The sequence below is a fragment of the Oncorhynchus clarkii genome, chromosome 26, assembly GCF_045791955.1.
Source record: "Oncorhynchus clarkii lewisi isolate Uvic-CL-2024 chromosome 26, UVic_Ocla_1.0, whole genome shotgun sequence".
Taxonomy (NCBI): domain Eukaryota; kingdom Metazoa; phylum Chordata; class Actinopteri; order Salmoniformes; family Salmonidae; genus Oncorhynchus; species Oncorhynchus clarkii.
In genome coordinates, this window is record NC_092172.1 from 27,970,955 (window position 1) to 27,991,830 (window position 20,876).

The 20,876-nt window shown below is 45.6% G+C and overlaps 1 pseudogene; it reads right to left on the minus strand.

Moving 5' to 3' along the window:
* Positions 1-18,622: 18,622 nt before the first annotated feature.
* Positions 18,623-18,672, minus strand: LOC139385313 (U7 small nuclear RNA; annotated as a pseudogene).
* Between the last annotated feature and the right edge of the window lie 2,204 nt (positions 18,673-20,876).

Consider the following 20,876-nt stretch of genomic DNA (forward strand, 5'->3'; position numbering starts at 1 on the left):
TGTGGAGCTATATACAGAGGGTACCAGTACCAGATCAATGTGGAGCTATATACAGAAAGTATCAGTACCAGATCTATGTGGAGCTATATACAGAACGTACCAGTACCAGATCTATGTGGAGCTATATACAGGAAGTACCAGTACCAGATCAATGTGGAGCTATATACAGAAAGTACCAGTACCAGATCTATGTGGAGCTATATACAGAACGTACCAGTACCAGATCTATGTGGAGCTATATACAGGAAGTACCAGTACCAGATCTATGTGGAGCTATATACAGAAAGTACCAGTACCAGATCTATGTGGAGCTATATACAGAAAGTACCAGTACCAGATCTATGTGGAGCTATATAAAGGAAGTACCAGTACCAGATCAATGTGGAGCTATATACAGAAAGTACCAGTACCAGATCAATGTGGAGCTATATACAGAAAGTACCAGTACCAGATCAATGTGGAGCTATATACAGAAAGTACCAGCACCAGATCAATGTGGAACTATATACAGAAAGTACCAGTACCAGATCAATGTTGAGCTAGAATCAGGAAGTATCAGTACCAGATCAATGTTGAGCTATAATCAGGAAGTATCAGTACCAGATCAATGTTGAGCTATATACAGAAAGTACCAGTACCAGATCAATGTGGAGCTATATACAGAAAGTACCAGTACCAGATCAATGTTGAGCTATAATCAGGAAGTACCAGTACCAGATCAATGTGGAGCTATATACAGGAAGTACCTGTACCAGATCAATGTGCAGAGGTATAAGGTATTTGAGGTTGATATGTACATGAAAGCAGGATAAAGTGACTAGGCATCAGGATAGATAATAATATTAATAAATACAGAGTAGCAGCAGCAAATGATGAGAGTAAAAGTGTGTGTGCGTGTGTGTAATCTGTATGTCTGTGTGTTTGTGTTGTGTCAGTATGTGTGTGTGCGTTATGTATGTGCGTATGTTGTGTATGTGAATGTGTTTGGGTTTTGTGTGGAAGTGTCAATGTAATGTGTGTGAGTGAGTTATGTACATGGTGTGTCTGTGCAGATAGTTTAGGTACCATTAATTGACTATTTAGCATTCTGGCCATTTAGCAGTCGTATGGCTTGGGGGTAGAAGGTGTCTCAGAACCTGTTGGTCCGAGAGCCGATGCTCCGGTACCATTTGCCGGATGGTAGAGGAGTGAACAGTCTATGGCTTGGGTGACTAGAGTCTTTGGCAATTTTTCGGGTCTTCCTAAAGTAGGCCTACACATCCATCTGCCTAGGCTGTGATCTACAAACCATACAACAGTCTCCACAAACCACTCCACCAGTGCTCTACCGTAGTCTACATATTTAAGCTCTGATCTGCGAGCGGGTGACGCAGTTAGTTCACTAATAAAGAGATAATGAGCGAGTCGAACAGATGGATCCCTGTGATCTGCAATGGGGGCCACAGTGCAAAAGTTTACCTTCCCAGGCCATGGAGATGAGGGAGGTGGAGGAAGAGTGTAGAGCATGCTGTACAAGCAGCCTGCAGGATGAAAGGCGAGGCCTGAGTCTGCAGCATAGATCTACATCCACAGAGGGATTACTGACACCTACTTCCAGCTTAGGGCAGACTTTTTGAAGTTTGGGATGGGAGGGAAAAGAGAGATCCCTTTGGCTAGTCCTGTTTGATTCTGGTGGGAGTCCTCTTTCCAAATCCCCCTATCCCGTTCTCACCTTCTGCCTGATCCACTGCCTCCTTTTCTTTTCTCCTCCCTCCCTTCATCCCCCCGGTCCGGGATCATTATCCGCCCCTCCGCCCCGCTCGGCCAAGGGGGCTCCCCCTCATTCATTTCCCTAAGAAGATTACAGAGTGTGCGTTTGTTGTTGTTGTTTGAGCCATCTGATTTGACTAAGCCCTTTGTTTTTTCTTCTGGTTTACACTGTAATGCCCCCCGAATGAGTTCCACCCAATGACAGGGGAGCTCAAACTGACCCACTGCTCTGCAGAGAAGGGAAGAGAAGAGGAGAGGAGAGGAGACAAGACAGGGGGGATCAAGCTGACCCACTACACTACTATGCTGAGAAGAGAAGAGAAGCAGAGAAGAAGTTAAGAGACTGTGAACTGGGCTTCAGCCGAAGGGGGAGGATGGAAGATTTGCTGGAGGAGGAAACACACACTGATTAACCTCCACTCATCTGACTACTGTCCTCAGCATATGCAGTGCTAAAGGGCCTGCTACCTCAGAGCTCGAAGCCAGAGACAGCCTCCACGCGGTTGATAAGGAGGATGGAGGGCCACAAGCCCATAGCCTACTGCTGTCAGAGCCTATAGGCCCTACGTCAGAGCCCTGAGCCAACCAGCGTTCTCACACGTGATAAGGACGGACCACAGGCCTCCATAACCGACAGTCAGTAGCTGCTTTTGTCTGGAATAGAAACAGTACACTGCCTTGGCCAGACTGGAGCTAACCTAGCTGTTGTTGTAGCGGCCTGCCAAATTCTATCCTGACAAATGAACTCTCAGAATGATGTGGTCAGTTGGCAGGCCAGCAGGATGCGTTGGGCCTCCCTGTCTTGAAATCCTCTTGTTTTTACGACCTAAATCTGGATGGGGAATTATTTTGCGATGACCACTTGGGTGCTCCGGTCGCTCCGTCTTCCCTATGTGGCATCTCATTAGTAAGACGAACACAGTCTGACCACGGTCCAACAGCAACTTGGCAATCAAGTCCGGGCAGGGCTCTGCTCGTCTCACACATCATTATCAGCAGAACGTTACGTCATTAATCCAGCTTTTCATAAGCAAAGAAGGGGGTCTGTGGTTGTAAATGCGGATGGAGAGAGTGCAGAGAGGGGACTGACTCTCTCACCCAGTTGAAGTGAGAATTCAACATTTATAAAATGTCCTCTTCTTGTGTTGCTATGTTCTGTTTATCGTTACAAACAGTTAGATGCCATGGCTAGTGTGTTGAAGGAAGCATGGCATTTTAATTGTATTACTTATTCATCATGCAAAAGGAAAACCTTTAATAAATATATTTCCCATTACTTTGAGTGTGTAACTGAATTAAAAGGTAACCATATTAAAATGATGTGTGATAAAACGCAAATCTAAAGCACCAAGGGCAACGAAGGGCATCCCTGAACCAACACACACACATACACACCCCTAACCTCCACACACACAGGTTCCTATCAGCACTGAACAATTCCATACAATTCATCTGACAAAGTAAAATGTAATTGATTGATAAGGACCACAACGGCCAGCGCTCACCTTCCCAGGGTGCATTTGTCTTGGAGCGCAACCACAGACAGCCAGAGCAGATGCCATCAGCTCCGTCAACGGGCCGGCCCTTATCAGCCACCGGGATCGAAATGTAGCCCTTTCTAGGTATCGCCACCATCACAGGCCGGTGAAAAGGCCGGTGAAAAGGCCCACCACTAATAGGACAGGCATCAGAGAGGTACATCTCTGACCAGATCAAATGGACATGGCAGACCAGAGAGAGACACTCTGCTCTTTAAGGTCACAACAGCTGACTTTGCCTTATGTCTTTAAACAAAAACATTCTCTGACGAACAGCGAGCAAGAATCTTGAGGACAGTGACTTGTATAGACCTACCCGATGAGAGAATGGACGGATTGAAAAAGAAAGGCTTGCTTTGTCCGGGTTGCTAGTCTCCCTTTTTTTCATTTAGCGGAAACAAGAGCGAGCCAGACAACAGTTGTGACTAGAATACATCAGTGGGAATAAATGAAAGATGTTGGCTGCATAAACTCAGTCTTGTTTAACCTGCAACAATGTCAACAGTTCAGCATTGATCTACAAATGGAAAAATACCGCTGCCTGCTTCTGCCTGATGTGTAATTACAGAATGACTGTATCTGTGTCTGTGGATCCTTTCATCACAGTGTTAGCAGGACAAGTGGTGGCACAGAGTCTGAATCACGTAGATGCTGCTGGCTTCCAAACAACGAGAGGATGGTTGTATTTTGGCCTTGGTTTGGACGAGGACATCAAAAAGACAACGTGGGCGTATAAACTGCTATTTCTGCACAGGCACACATAAGAACAAGCAGATGTATACATTGGTTTTCCTCACTCACTGAACTGACCAATGCTATGTACAATGAAACAATATAATCAAGCCCACAACACTGGTGTTACAAACGCTACGCTCTACCAACTGAGCTTCAAAGGACCATCTGTCTGGTTCTTCCCACATATACAAAATTAATTGTTAATATGATAACACAGGCATCCATTAACATGCTTCACCAGCATTTATAACATGTCTGTGTCATGCTGGTCCTTCACCAGCATTTATAACATGTCTGTGTCCTGTCCCTCTGGTGCTTCACCAGCATTTATAACATGTCTGTGTCCCCCTGGTCCTTCACCAGCATTTATAACATGTCTGTGTCATGCTGGTCCTTCACCAGCATTTATAACATGTCTGTGTCCCCCTGGGGCTTCACCAGCATGTATAACATGTCTGTGTCCCCATGGGGCTTCACCAGCATTTATAACATGTCTGTGTACTGTCCCTCTGGTGCTTCACCAGCATTTATAACATGTCTGTGTCCTGCTGGTCCTTCACCAGCATTTATAACATGTCTGTGTCCTGTCCCTCTGGTGCTTCACCAGCATTTATAACATGTCTGTGTCCTGCTGGTCCTTCACCAGCATTTATAACATGTCTGTGTCATGCTGGTCCTTCACCAGCATTTATAACATGTCTGTGTCCCCCTGGGGCTTCACCAGCATTTATAACATGTCTGTGACCCCCTGGGGCTTCATCAGCATGTATATAATGTCTGTGTCCCCCTGGGGCTTCACCAGCATTTATAACATGTCTGTGTCCCCCTGGGGCTTCACCAGAATTTATAACATGTCTGTGTCCTGTTCCTCTGAGTCCTTCACCATCATTAATTATAACATGTCTGTGTCCTGTCCCTCTGAGTCCTTCACCAGAATTTATAACATGTCTGTGTCCTGTTCCTCTGAGTCCTTCACCAGCATTTATAACATGTCTGTGTCATGCTGGTCCCTCACCAGCATTTATAACATGTCTGTGTCCCCCTGGTCCTTCACCAGCATTTATAACATGTCTGTGTCATGCTGGTCCTTCACCAGCATTTATAACATGTCTGTGTCCCCCTGGGGCTTCACCAGCATGTATAACATGTCTGTGTACCCATGGGGCTTCACCAGCATTTATAACATGTCTGTGTCCCTCTGGTGCTTCACCAGCATTTATAACATGTCTGTGTCCCTCTGGTCCTTCACCAGCATTTATAACATGTCTGTGTCCCCCTGGGGCTTCACCAGCATGTATAACATGTCTGTGTCCCCATGGGGCTTCACCAGCATTTATAACATGTCTGTGTCCCCCTGGTCCTTCACCAGCATTTATAACATGTCTGTGTCATGCTGGTCCTTCACCAGCATGTATAACATGTCTGTGTCCTGCTGGTCCTTCACCAGCATTTATAACATGTCTGTGTCCTGCTGGTCCTTCACCAGCATTTATAACATGTCTGTGTCCCTCTGGTGCTTCATCAGCATTTATAACATGTCTGTGTCCCTCTGGTCTTTCACCAGCATTTATAACATGTCTGTGTCCTGTCCCTCTGGTGCTTCACCAGCATTTATAACATGTCTGTGTCCTGTTCCTCTGAGTCTTTCACCAGAATTTATAACATGTCTGTGTCCTGTTCCTCTGAGTCCTTCACCATCATTAATTATAACATGTCTGTGTCCTGTCCCTCTGAGTCCTTCACCAGAATTTATAACATGTCTGTGTCCTGTTCCTCTGAGTCTTTCACCAGAATTTATAACATGTCTGTGTCCTGTTCCTCTGAGTCCTTCACCATCATTAATTATAACATGTCTGTGTCCTGTTCCTCTGAGTCCTTCACCAGAATTTATAACATGTCTGTGTCCTGTCCCTCTGAGTCCTTCACCAGAATGTATAACATGTCTGTGTCCTGTTCCTCTGAGTCCTTCACCATCATTAATTATAACATGTCTGTGTCCTGTTCCTCTGAGTCCTTCACCAGAATTTATAACATGTCTGTGTCCTGTCCCTCTGAGTCCTTCACCAGAATTTATAACATGTCTGTGTCCTGTCCCTCTGAGTCCTTCACCAGAATTTATAACATGTCTGTGTCCTGTCCCTCTGAGTCCTTCACCAGAATTTATAACATGTCTGTGTCCCCCTGGTCCTTCACCAGCATTTATAACATGTCTGTGTCATGCTGGTCCTTCACCAGCATTTATAACATGTCTGTGTCCCCCTGGGGCTTCACCAGCATGTATAACATGTCTGTGTACCCATGGGGCTTCACCAGCATTTATAACATGTCTGTGTCCCTCTGGTGCTTCACCAGCATTTATAACATGTCTGTGTCCCTCTGGTCCTTCACCAGCATTTATAACATGTCTGTGTCCCCCTGGGGCTTCACCAGCATGTATAACATGTCTGTGTCCCCATGGGGCTTCACCAGCATTTATAACATGTCTGTGTCCCCCTGGTCCTTCACCAGCATTTATAACATGTCTGTGTCATGCTGGTCCTTCACCAGCATGTATAACATGTCTGTGTCCTGCTGGTCCTTCACCAGCATTTATAACATGTCTGTGTCCTGCTGGTCCTTCACCAGCATTTATAACATGTCTGTGTCCCTCTGGTGCTTCATCAGCATTTATAACATGTCTGTGTCCCTCTGGTCTTTCACCAGCATTTATAACATGTCTGTGTCCTGTCCCTCTGGTGCTTCACCAGCATTTATAACATGTCTGTGTCCTGTTCCTCTGAGTCTTTCACCAGAATTTATAACATGTCTGTGTCCTGTTCCTCTGAGTCCTTCACCATCATTAATTATAACATGTCTGTGTCCTGTCCCTCTGAGTCCTTCACCAGAATTTATAACATGTCTGTGTCCTGTTCCTCTGAGTCTTTCACCAGAATTTATAACATGTCTGTGTCCTGTTCCTCTGAGTCCTTCACCATCATTAATTATAACATGTCTGTGTCCTGTTCCTCTGAGTCCTTCACCAGAATTTATAACATGTCTGTGTCCTGTCCCTCTGAGTCCTTCACCAGAATGTATAACATGTCTGTGTCCTGTTCCTCTGAGTCCTTCACCATCATTAATTATAACATGTCTGTGTCCTGTTCCTCTGAGTCCTTCACCAGAATTTATAACATGTCTGTGTCCTGTCCCTCTGAGTCCTTCACCAGAATTTATAACATGTCTGTGTCCTGTCCCTCTGAGTCCTTCACCAGAATTTATAACATGTCTGTGTCCTGTCCCTCTGAGTCCTTCACCAGAATTTATAACATGTCTGTGTCCTGTCCCTCTGAGTCCTTCACCAGATTTTATAACATGTCTGTGTCCTGTCCCTCTGAGTCCTTCACCAGAATTTATAACATATCTATGTCCTGTCCCTCTGAGTCCTTCACCAGAATTTATAACATGTCTGTGTCCTGTCCCTCTGAGTCCTTCACCAGAATTTATAACATGTCTGTGTCCTGTCCCTCTGAGTACTTCACCAGAATGTATAACATGTCTGTGTCCTGTTCCTCTGAGTCCTTCACGATCATTAATTATAAAATGTCAGTATCCTGTCCCTCTGAGTCCTTCACCAGAATTTATAACATGTCTGTGTCCTGTCCCTCTGAGTCCTTCACCAGAATTTATAACATGTCTGTGTCCTGTCCCTCTGAGTCCTTCACCAGAATTTATAACATGTCTGTGTCCTGTCCCTCTGAGTCCTTCACCAGAATTTATAACATGTCTGTGTCCTGTTCCTCTGAGTCCTTCACCAGAATTTATAACATGTCTGTGTCCTGTCCCTCTGAGTCCTTCACCAGAAATTATAACATGTCTGTGTCCTGTCCCTGTGAGTCCTTCACCAGAATTTATAACATGTCTGTGTCCTGTCCCTCTGAGTCCTTTACCATTATCAGCTATAACACGTCAGTGTTCTGTCCAACGTTCTCCCCACCTAGAGATCCCCTCTCACTCCCTCACCAGCCTGCCACCACCCTCCATCCAGGCCTCTTCTATAGCCTCCTCCCCAGCCTCCACCCTCCATCCCTCCACCTCTCAGCCTCTCCCCATAAACCCTCCACCCCTCAGCCTGGTTCCACATCTGGAAGTGCCTCGGCCCATGACGGACAGCCCGCTGTGAGCGTTTACTGCCCATGACATGCTGGGGATTATCTGCTAAGGTTCTTTGGTTTGGTAAAGTCAGCCTCCCATTCCTCAGCAGCTAAAGTCAGTTCTTGTTATGTACTAATAAAGCCATTTTTCATTTTGGGTTTGGGGTGTGTATGAAGGGATAGGGGAGCGTAAACATGTCATCTGGAAGGATGAGGTGTGTGTGTGTGTGTGTGTGTGTGTGTGTGTGTGTGTGTGTGTGTGTGTGTGTGTGTGTGTGTATGTGTGTAATCCATGTGTGCAATGCAATTGTGTGTCGACAGTATGAGTCTGTGCTGTAGATATCCATGTCCAAATATATAGTGTGTGTGTATATTTGCGTGTACATTTATATTTTTATGGCTGCCTTCTCCTCTCTCCTGCTGCATCTTGGCCCTCTGTGGCCCCTGCAGGAAGTGAGCAGTGGGGCCTGCAGGGTGCAGGAGGGACAAGGGGAGGCTGTATGGGGAGGAAGGTGGGAGAAGGGGAGGCTGTATGGGAGAGGAAGGGGGGAGAAGGAGAGGCTGTATGGGGGAGGAAGGAGAGAGAGGGGGACGCTGTACTGTATGTGAGAGATGGGAGGAGCCTGCTGCAGCCACACTGGGCCTCAGTCAACGGCAGCAGGAGACAGAAGGAGAGGCGCTGCAGGCGGCAACAGGGTCGGGCTCCCTGACGGCCTCACCCCACTGATCCCACAAATTCGGTAAACTTCATGGAAATGTAATAAGTGCCGCTGCTTTGTGTTTGCCTGCAGAGCCCAGAGCCACAGCAGAGCACAGAGCCACAGCAGGGCCCAGGCCTGAATAGATGGTGCTGGGAGGCACATGTGTGATGATTTACACAGCATACAGGCAGACAGCCACACGGCTGCATCCCAAATTGCACCATATTCCCTATAAAGTGCACTACTTTTGACTATGGACTCTGGTCAAAAGTAATGCACTTTATAGGGAATAGGGTGACACATGGGACACAGACACTGGCTACCTGCCCTTTTTCCTCATCCTCCTCCTCTAACCAAGGGAGGGAGGGAGGTAGAGAAGTCCCTGTTAGTGTGGGTCTAGAAGCTACAGAGACAGCCATGACCCCAGGGCCTGCGCTGCTTAAGCCAATATAGACTCTGTACGTCCTGAGGGGGAATAATATCTATCTGAGGCTGCTGGCATGGGCCTGTCTTATTTCCCTTCCTCCCTCTCCTCCCTTGCTCTTTCTTCCTTCATCCCTCCCCTCTCTTTCTCCCTCTCTCTTTCCCTCCTTCAAAGGGAAGCCTCAGCTCGGCTGCTTCTGCCAGGCTAGAGAGCAGAGCCTTTGAGTTAAAAGGACCAGTCTGTTCTGCGCCTCTCATTTTGAAATCATCCTACTTTGCTCTCTGGTCCCAGGTCTCTCCTTTTCCAGTGACTGCATGGCTTCTGCCTGCCTGCTGCTCTGTTCTGAGCAGCAGTCTCTCTGCCATGACAACTAAATAGTCCCCCTAATACCACTTCATAAAGCAGAGGAGTATCCTACAAACTAGGTCCTGTAAATGAAAGACATAAATGGCTTCATGGAAGGCTTTAAGAGTGAACCTTCCACTGAAATGACAGGAGTGGCTTAACAGCCGGGGCTAAATGATTCCTTAACTAGGCATAATTTATAGACATGTCCTAGGGTGAGGAATGAATGTATCGCCATGTTACGAGGACTGGGACTGAGTGTGTGACAGTATGCTCTATATTAACAACAGCTGGGGTAGGGTGGGTTGATGTTTGGAGTTAGAGGGCAGACCAAGAGGTGAAGGGGAGACATGATGGCAAGCAGCAAAACACACATTAGTCAGCGTTTCCTCTGTCACAAAGGCACCAGTGGTCAGTAATACAGACTGTATACACTAACAGACCTCAACTCTACTCACTGCCACAGAACCTGTCACTGTAAACAACAAACACCTCAACTGTCCCCTCACCCGTTTGCCATGTCAACACTCATTTTCTCAGATAAACATCCCACAAGAATGACAGATGAGAAAAAGAAAAAAAGATGAAAATAATACTCTCCTCCTTTCCCAAACCCATGCAGAGATCAGATGTTTATTCTGCTGTTTATTTAGCTGAGTTTCTTATCAGCAGACAGACAACAATGAACAGGTGCAGGCACCTATTGCTCGCAGATGACAAGAGATGGAGTTGAGTGAAGAAGAACTCTCGGAGAGAGATAAGAGCTTTTCTACCCACCTCGCCAAGGTTCCGCGTTCCAACGTTCCGCTCCCCGTGTTCCGCCAGCAGTGTTCTGATGAGGCTGTTAAGCAGATGAATGCTCCCATCATTTACCCACCGGGCTGTTTGTAAGCCAACAATTCCTCCATTCATTTTTCACATAATCTTTCCCCTCTTTATCGTGTCAGGGGCTTTGAGGGTTGCCTGCTGAGGTGTGTGTGTCTCTGTGTGTGTGTGTGTCTCTGTGTGTGTGTGTGTTCGTGTATGTGTGTGTGTGTGTGTGTGTGTGTGTGTGTGTGTGTGTGTGTGTGTGTGTGTGTGTGTGTGTGTGTGTGTGTGTGTGTGTGTGTGTGTGTGTGTTTGTACTACAGAGAGATGAGGGGGGCAGACAGGCAAAGTGGAAGGACGCTGAGCTCTCTGAGGGGATGTTTGGCTTTGTAATTTCACCCTTGAAATTCGTGATTACAAACGGGACAACTTTTTTAATTTTCTCTTTTGTCTGAGATTCAGCTGCCTGACAGTGTGCCCCAGCAGCCAGGCCTTTTAATCAATCACCTAGATAATCAAATGTCACTGGCTATCTGCTCCATGTAATTACTTTTGCAATTAAAAATCAATCTCCAGTCACCTCGTCTAATTAGAGCGATGGGCAGATCTTCATCTAGATTGATTTTATAATACATATTGACATCAAATGCCATAATGTTGCCATATTCCTTTATTTTCATGCTCTGCAGATGAACAAAATAAAGCCGGGGGAACATGGGAAATTATCTGGGAGGGGTTGCTCTGATGCTCCGAGCTTTGATTCCCAGAGTAAAAGGTCTCAGGCCCTGGAAAGGTTCACCTCATCTCCGTCTAATGATGACAACCAACGCTCCTCTTTGAGGGGGAGGAGGGGGAGGAGGAGGGGACAAATGGCAGGCCAATAAGCTGAATGACAAGCTACAGCCATTAAAAAAACATTTGTTGGAAACATAAGCTTATACAGCACAGCAGAATAACTGATAGCCGCAGAGCCAGGGCCCTCCTCCGGAATACAAATGTAATCTATAGAGGTTCTAATAATGATGTGAGGGGACAAGGGAGAACATTGGCTTTTAACACAATATTGACATCCAAACGCGTGTTATCTTGGGGATCTAACACGGCTCGCTACGCGGCGTCTCTCATTCTCCCCCTATACATCATGACGGCCGCCACCGGGACTGCCAGCGGCTGGATATAAACCAATCAAACCCTGGTGCTGGAGAGAGACAGGTTGAAACAGGTTGTTCATGACTCTCTCTCTCACAGCGTTAGCAGATTTGTTTCTGGGCAAAACAGGCAGATGTGTCCATCTGGATGACATCATAATGACATGTGGGGACATGGTCGGGGACAGGCGTGTGACAGGCGTGTTGTATGTATGGCGGGTAGCAGTACGGTTCTCTAGCTAGCGTGTCTCTCTTTGTCTCACAGGCCTTCAGGGAGACCACTGACAGACAGCACCAATAATGAACCTCTCCTCCTACATATGCCTGTTCTGACACACACACACACACACACACACACACACACACACACACACACACACACACACACACACACACACACACACACACACACACACACACACACACACAAACACACACACACACACACACACACACACACACACACACACACACACACACACACACACACACACACACTCGTGCACACAAACAGACACACACACGCCCACTCATACATACATACACACGGCCTCAGGGAGAGGGGTGATCATGCACGTCAGACAACAGTGAAGGCTATAGGGAGACAGTATACTTATAGACCAGCTGAACCTGAACAAGACAATCTGTAGGCCTACCAGTCATGGGTCTATTGAGATACAGTAGATTTAAATGCACTCTTCAACCAATGAATTCACTAATTTCCTACCAGGTGATTGGAACTACGATGCTACTAATACTGTATTAAATTGCTATAGTTCTCTATGTCCAAAAGTGATTAATTCTGTCCCTCAGAAGTGAGATGAGATGTGAGAGAAGCAAGGCATCCCTCCTCCCCCTGGCAAGGGGAAATAGAGAGCTCTAAAGAGTCTGTAAACCCAATCCAGACAGCCAAAGTGATTAGAGGGGAGATCAAAACCATATAACCCTGAGGAGATGGGAGAGAGAGAGAGAGAGAGAGAGAGAGAGAGAGAGAGATTAAAGAGAGCAAGGAGGGATTAAACCAATATCACACTGATGGGGGTATGATCGGACCGATCCATTAGTGTCTAAAGAGAGGCATAAACAAGGGCCTAGTTACCACATCGCTCCGCTCCTCTAGGCCAGCCTGGTGTGTGGTAGATGTGAATGGTGATTGGGCTGCTTTAGCGCGTGCTGCTGAGGTGGAGGTGGAGGGAGGCCTTCTCCCCTTCTCTTCTCCCACTGTGCCCAGTAATAAGGGCAGCACTTATCACCCGTCGCCTCCAGCCACTTCCAAAGGTGCAGGGGCACACACACACACACACACACACACACACACACACACACACACACACACACACACACACACACACACACACACACACACACACACACACACACAGACACACACACAGACACACACACATACACAGACACACACACACACACACACACACACACAGACACACACACACACACACAGACACACACACACACCGGGCCCAGAGAGGAGTAATTAATCATCATGGAGAGGGAGCTGTCAGATCCCCAGGTCTTTCCTACTGATAATGCTGCCTCCACAATTTAGCCTGATGGAGATGAGATTTCCCTTTCACCTCTGGCAACAAAAGAAAAGAGAAGAGAGAGACGGAACACGAAACAAATATATATAGCACAACCCACAGTGGCCAATTGGTGGATTTAATGATTACCTTGCTCCTCTTAAGGCTGACGTCCTTATCAAGTCTAAGTGTCCCGATCAATAGTATTCTTCTCCAACTTTCCTGAAATAGCTCTCCCATCAACCCCTCCCATCTCCACCTCCAGTCCCCCCCCCCTCTCTATTACCACACCAGCTGTTATTAAAGGCCTCTCTCCTTGTGGGGTTTGGACTTCAGAAATATCAGCAGGTCAATATTTTCACTGATTAATATTTAGCTGTAACAGAAATTGCCATTGTCGTTTTTGTTTGTTTTTGTAGGGGTTAGCACCTGAAGTTAAATATGAGTTGATGGGATTTCCACAATAATATAAAGTATACAGGTTAATGTTTTTTGTTCAACAAATACAAAGCAATAATCTGAAATTGATATTGTCAAAATGTCTACATTTTTATCGGCCCTACAATGTTGTGAAATTGGTATTATGCAACTACAGTAATGGCCAAATTATGTGAATTTGACAATACTGAATACGTATGAATACTATGTTTTTGCATTGGCTTCAATGTTGCCTTTCCCATGTCAAAGTGCTCCCTCTCTCCTAGGGTTCATGGCCTATGGTGGTGTTGGGTCTATGGTGCTGGGTAAAGGTGTTAAGTACTAGCTGGCTTTGCCTCTGTAGTGCTCTGGCCTCGAGCCATGAGCTCTGCCCTCTGGTCTGGCCAGACTGTGGAATGTTTTCCTATGCTCTTTTAAAAGCACATTTCAGAGGTTTATTTGCAGATTGGGTGTCGGGTACAAATAAGCGTGATGACTCTACAGAATCCACCGTGATAACAGGAGCGAGGGGGTACAAAAACAGGAGGGAGGGAGATGAAAGAGGGACAGCTGCCCTGCTCAGTGCTGGGTTCCTGGATCCTTATCGGCTGGCCGGTACGCTGGGTCTTTGAGAGGCCGGTCCCACAGTAAGTAGGTTCAAAGCCCTCCCTCTCTCTTTCTCTTTATTCTCTCTCTATTATGTACTCTCTCGTTCTCCCTCTGTTTGTGTTTGTAGACTGATCAACCAGTCAAAACTCATTCAATCCCTTGAACTATTCCAGTGAACATGATATCCCTTGACCTTGACCAATTGTAACCTTTGAGCAATACCTATAACTCCCAATGGCCGATTGCTTGTTTTTTTGTGGTCCTTGGGGTCTTGGGCTGAATCTCAATGCTCAAAGTACTTATTGTCTGCTATGTTAGGCTAATAGAATCTCCCTCAAACAAAGTCTGGCCCGTAGAGCCTAAAAGAGGCAACACACAGTCTGCAAGAAAAGCATTTTAGTTCTTTGCAAGACCCACATGAAAAAACACTATCGTTTACTATACTATAAATACTGTTTTTGCAGACATTAATGTAGTATTTACTATAGTGTTTTTTTGTGTGGATATTACTGTAGTATTTACTATGGTGTTTTTTTCCCCCATTGTTACTGTAGTATAATATAGTATTTAAAGTTTATTATAGTATTACTAGTTAAAATACTATAGTATATACTGTAGCATTTACTGTAGTGTTTTTGCAGACACTACTGTTGTCACGACTTCTTCCGAAGTCGAAGCCTCTCCTTGAAGACGTCACCGGTCTTCCAGCCATCATTGATCCATGTTTCATTTTCCATTGGTTTTGTCTTGTCTTCCTACACACCTAGTTTCAATCCCATTCATTACCTGTTGTGTATTTAACCCTCTATTCCCCTCATGTCTTTGTCAGAGATTGTTTGCTATTCAGTGTTTTGTATTGGTGTGTGACAGGTCCTCGTACCCACTTTGTTTATTGTTACATTTAGTGTTTGGAGTCTGTTTAGTTTATTGCTATTAAATACTCCTTTACATTCAGTTTGATTCTCCTGGGCCTGACTTCCCTGCCACCTATACACACAACTCTGACAACTGTAGTATTTACTACAGTGTTTCTGTTTTATTATCTAAATCAAATCAAATCACATTTTATTTGTCACATACACATGGTTAGCAGATGTTAATGCGAGTGTAGCGAAATGCTTGTGCTTCTAGTTCCGACAATGCAGTAATAACCAACAAGTAATCTAGCTAACAATTCCAAAACTACTACCTTATACACACAAGTGTAAGGGGATAAAGAATATGTACATAAAGATATATGAATGAGTGATGGTACAGAGCGGCATAGGCAAGATACAGTAGATGGTATTGAGTACAGTATATACATATGAGATGAGTATGTAAACAAAGTGGCAGAGTTAAAGTGGCTAGTGATACATGTATTACATAAAGATGCAGTAGATGATATAGAGTACAGTATATACGTATACATATGAGATGAATAATGTAGGGTATGTAAACATTATATTAGGTAGCATTGTTTAAAGTGGCTAGTGATATATTTTACATCATTTCCCATCAATTCCCATTATTAAAGTGGCTGGAGTTGAGTCAGTGTGTTGGCAGCAGCCACTCAATGTTAGTGGTGGCTGTTTAACAGTCTGATGGCCTTGAGATAGAAGCTGTTTTTCAGTCTCTCGGTCTCAGCTTTGATGCACCTGTACTGACCTCGCCTTCTGGATGATAGCGGGGTGAACAGGCAGTGGCTCGGGTGGTTGTTGTCCTTGATGATCTTTATGGCCTTCCTGTGACATCGGGTGGTGTAGGTGTCCTGGAGGGCAGGTAGTTTGCCCCCTGTGATGCGTTGTGCAGACCTCACTACCCTCTGGAGAGCCTTACGGTTGTGGGCGGAGCAGTTGGTGATACAGGCGGTGATACAGCCCGACAGGATGCTCTCGATTGTGCATCTGTAGAAGTTTGTGAGTGCTTTTGGTGACAAGCCGAATTTCTTCAGCCTCCTGAGGTTGAAGAGGCGCTGTTGTGCCTTCTTCACGATGCTGTCTGTGTGGGTGGACCAATTCAGTTTGTCTGTGATGTGTACGCCGAGGAACTTAAAACGTACTACCCTCTCCACTACTGCTCCATCGATGTGGATAGGGGGGTGTTCCCTCTGCTGTTTCCTGAAGTCCACAATCATCTCCTTAGTTTTGTTGACGTTGAGTGTGAGGTTATTTTGCTGACACCACACTCCGAGGGCCCTCACATCCTCCCTGTAGGCCGTCTCGTCGTTGTTGGTAATCAATCCTACCACTGTTGTGTCGTCCGCAAACTTGATGATTGAGTTGGAGGCGTGCGTGGCCACACAGTCGTGGGTGAACAGGGAGTACAGGAGAGGGCTCAGAACGCACCCTTGTGGGGCCCCAGTGTTGAGGATCAGCGGGTTGGAGATGTTGTTGCCTACCCTCACCACCTGGGGGCGGCCCGTCAGGAAGTCCAGTACCCAGTTGCACAGGGCGGGGTCGAGACCCAGGGTCTCGAGCTTGATGACGAGCTTGGAGGGCACTATGGTGTTAAATGCCGAGCTGTAGTCGATGAACAGCATTCTCACATAGGTATTCCTCTTGTCCAGATGGGTTAGGGCAGTGTGCAGTGTGGTTGAGATTGCATCATCTGTGGACCTATTTGAGCGGTAAGCAAATTGGAGTGGGTCTAGGGTGTCAGGTAGGGTGGAGGTGATATGGTCTTTGACTAGTCTCTCAAAGCACTTCATGATGACGGAAGTGAGTGCTACGGGGCGGTAGTCATTTAGTTCAGTTACCTTAGCTTTCTTGGGAACAGGAACAATGGTGGCCCTCTTGAAGCATGTGGGAACAACAGACTGGGATAGGGATTGATTGAATATGTCCGTAAACACACCAGCCAGCTGGTCTGCGCATGCTCTGAGGGCGCGGCTGGGGATGCCGCCTGGGCCTGCAGCCTTGCGAGGGTTAACACGTTTAAATGTTTTCCTCACGTCGGCTGCAGTGAAGGAGAGTCTGCATGTTTTGGTTGCAGGCCGTGTCAGTGGCACTGTATTGTCCTCAAAGCGGGCAAAAAAGTTATTTAGTCTGCCTGGGAGCAAGACATCCTGGTCCGTGACGGGGCTGGTTTTCTTTTTGTAATCCGTGATTGACTGTAGACCCTGCCACATACCTCTTGTGTCTGAGCCGTTGAATTGAGATTCTAATTTGTCTCTATACTGACGCTTAGCTTGTTTGATTGCCTTGCGGAGGGAATAGCTACACTGTTTGTATTCGGTCATGTTTCCGGTCACCTTGCCCTGATTAAAAGCAGTGGTTCGCGCTTTCAGTTTCACGTGAATGCTGCCATCAATCCACGGTTTCTGGTTTGGGAATGTTTTAATCGTTGCTATGGGAACGACATCTTCAACGCACGTTCTAATGAACTCGCTCACCCAATCAGCGTATTCGTCAATGTTGTTGTTTGATGCAATACGAAACATATCCCAGTCCACGTGATGGAAGCAGTCTTGGAGTGTGGAATCAGATTGGTCGGACCAGCGTTGAACAGACCTCAGCGCGGGAGCTTCTTGTTTTAGTGTCTGTCTGTAGGCAGGGATCAACAAAATGGAGCTTTTCCGAAAGGAGGGCGGGGCAGGGCCTTATACGCGTCGCGGAAGTTAGAATAGCAATGATCCAAGGTTTTTCCAGCCCTGGTTGCGCAATCAATATGCTGATACAATTTAGGGAGTCTTGTTTTCAGATTAGCCTTGTTAAAATCCCCAGCTACAATGAATGCAGCCACAGGATATATGGATTCCAGTTTGCAAAGAGTCAAATTAAGTTAGTTCAGAGCCATCAATGTGTCTGCTTGGGGGGGAATATATACGTGTGAATATAATCGAAGAGAATTCCCTTGGTAGATAATGCGGTCGACATTTGATTGTGAGGAATTCTAAATCAGGTGAACAGAAGGACTTGAGTTCCTGTATGTTGTTGTGGCCACACCACGTCTCGTTAACCATGAAGCATACGCCCCCGCCCCTCTTCTTACCAGAAAGATGTTTGTTTCTGTCGGCGCGATGCGTGGAGAAACCAGCAGGCTGCACCGACTCCGATAGCGTCTCTGCAGCGAGCCATGTTTCCGTGAAGCAAAGAACGTAAGCTAGGTTTCCATCCAGTTGGCGACAGAGTTTCATGGGAATATTCTAAAATCCTCATAAGAACAAAACATTTCCCACCAGAGATGTGTTTCCATGAAATTGACTTTTTGCAGGTTAAAGGTTGTGCTGGATGACGTATTCACATAAAATGAACTTTTAGGGTTAAATTCCCATAATACCGAATAAATGGATTTACATCTAATTTTCAACTCTACCGCCATTTCTCGCATAATGAATTTTACCGACACAAAAAGATCCCACATTGTCTAGCGTATTTTGTTTTGTCGACATTTGGAAAGTTTCCTGGCACATTTGCTGTTTCCATCAGGCCTGTCGTGAAATTCGACATGTACTTTACTCACATAAAATGTTTGGATGGAAACCTGGTTATTGAAGTAGGGGCTTCTCCTTGAGCAAACCTACTGGACAAATATTAAAAGAACACTTTTTCCATAAGCTGCAGGGAACACAATTATGATCTATACTTGGCATGTAGATTTCTCACTCACGGGTGGCACATATTGGGACATGGGGGAGGGGAATGGGCAGGGTACATGCACATTAATATTAGCATATCAGTACAGTGTGTAGTACAGCATTCTACAGTATACTACAGTTTACTACATAATTCTATAGTAAGTATTACACATGATCAAGGGATACTACAGTGTGTAGTATAGTATTGAGTTGGAGTTTATTTTATTTTTTACGAGGATAGTGCACATTAATCAACGTTTCAGTAAAAGTGTATTCTACAGTATACTACTGTATACTACAGTATACTATACAGTATACTATACTACTACTACTAGTTTATTACATAATTATACATGATCGTGTAGTATAGTATTCTACAGTATACTACATATTTTCTACAGAATTATACAGTAGGTACTACACATGATCGAGGGATAGTACAGTGTGTATTTATTTTTAATGTATTTTTATTTGATTTATTTAACTGGGCAAGTCAGTCAAGAACAAATTCTTCAAGTCAAGAAAAAATTCTTATTTACTTATTTACAAACCCTAACCCAGATGATGTGCGCTGCCCTATGGGACTCCCAATCACGACTGGTTGTGATACAGCCTGGAATCGAACCAGGGTCTGTAGTGACGCCTTTAGCACTGAGATGCAGTGCCTTAGACCGTATAGTATTCTACAGTCTACTACAGTACACTACAACATTTTATAGTAAGTACTACACATGATCAAAGGATACTACAGTGTGTAGTATAGTATTCTACAGTTTACTACATAATTCTATAGTAAGTACTGTAGTAATTCAGAGTAAACTAGTATTTTTTCAAAAATGTCAACAAGATGGCCTTATTGACATTGAAGCTTTCTGTTCTGTCCTGACTTTCTAACTCTCCTGTACACTCCTTGAAGGTAAAATATTTGGCAACAGAGAACAGATTTCCTTTTTATTGCTGTGACATATAGTCAATACTCAATATAGTTGTCGACACCCCCAGGCACAGAAGCAGGCAGTTGTGTATAGAGAGTGTCAGTGAGTTATTCTGACCCCCTACTGTAATCATGACCTTTCCAATAACATGACTCCCCTGCCCTCTCCCTCGCTCCCCAAAGGCTCTTACAACCAAGGGCTAAACTGTATTAGCCCTGCCTAGCATTCACAGCTCAGCAGCTTCTAAACAAACACACCTACAGACACAGACACACTAACAGGAACACACATATGGATGCGGGAGGCACCTAACTTAATCATACACAGAGACACACAAGCATGCACACACATTCACAAGCATGCACACACATTCACAAGCATGCACACACATTCACAAGCATACACAAAAAGAGGTGCACATGCACCTCTACCAATTCAGCTCAAAGGAACAACATAACATGTAACCAGAGATATCATTGCAGAAATGAGGAACATGTTATGGCACACATTTGATTATTTAGTCAAAATGCGTCCCCAGGTCATTGACTAAATAATTAGGCGATTGAAGTGACAGATTAAAAGCAGATTGGAAGTGACTCTGAAAGCAGGATAATGTTTCTCTAATCAGTTTGGTCTGAGAAATGCAGATTGTGAAATTTTCCAGCTACTTCCTTAGAAAAATGCATTTCACTTCTGATTAGGTCTGATTAGCATGCTGGAGGAGAGGGACAGTCACCACTCCAGGGGAGAGGAGGAGGAGAGGAGGAGACAGGGAGAGGGAGAGGGAGAGGAGGAATGGGAGGGATACAGTGGATAACAGGGAAGAGAAGGGGAGAGGACAGTAGGGAGAGGAGGAATGGGAGGGATACAGTGGATAACAGGGAAGAGAATGGGAGAGGACAGTAGGGAGAGGAGGAATGGGAGGAATACAGTGGATAACAGGGAAGAGAAGGGGGAGAGGACAGTAGGGAGAGGAGGAATGGGAGGGATACAGTGGATAACAGGGAAGAGAAGGGGGAGAGGACAGTAGGGAGAGGAGGAATGGGAGGGATACAGTGGATAACAGGGAAGAGAAGGGGGAGAGGACAGTAGGGAGAGGAGGAATGGGAGGGATACAGTGGATAACAGGGAAGAGAAGGGGAGAGGACAGTAGGGAGAGGAGGAATGGGAGGAATACAGTGGATAACAGGGAAGAGAAGGGGGAGAGGACAGTAGGGAGAGGAGGAATGGGAGGGATAC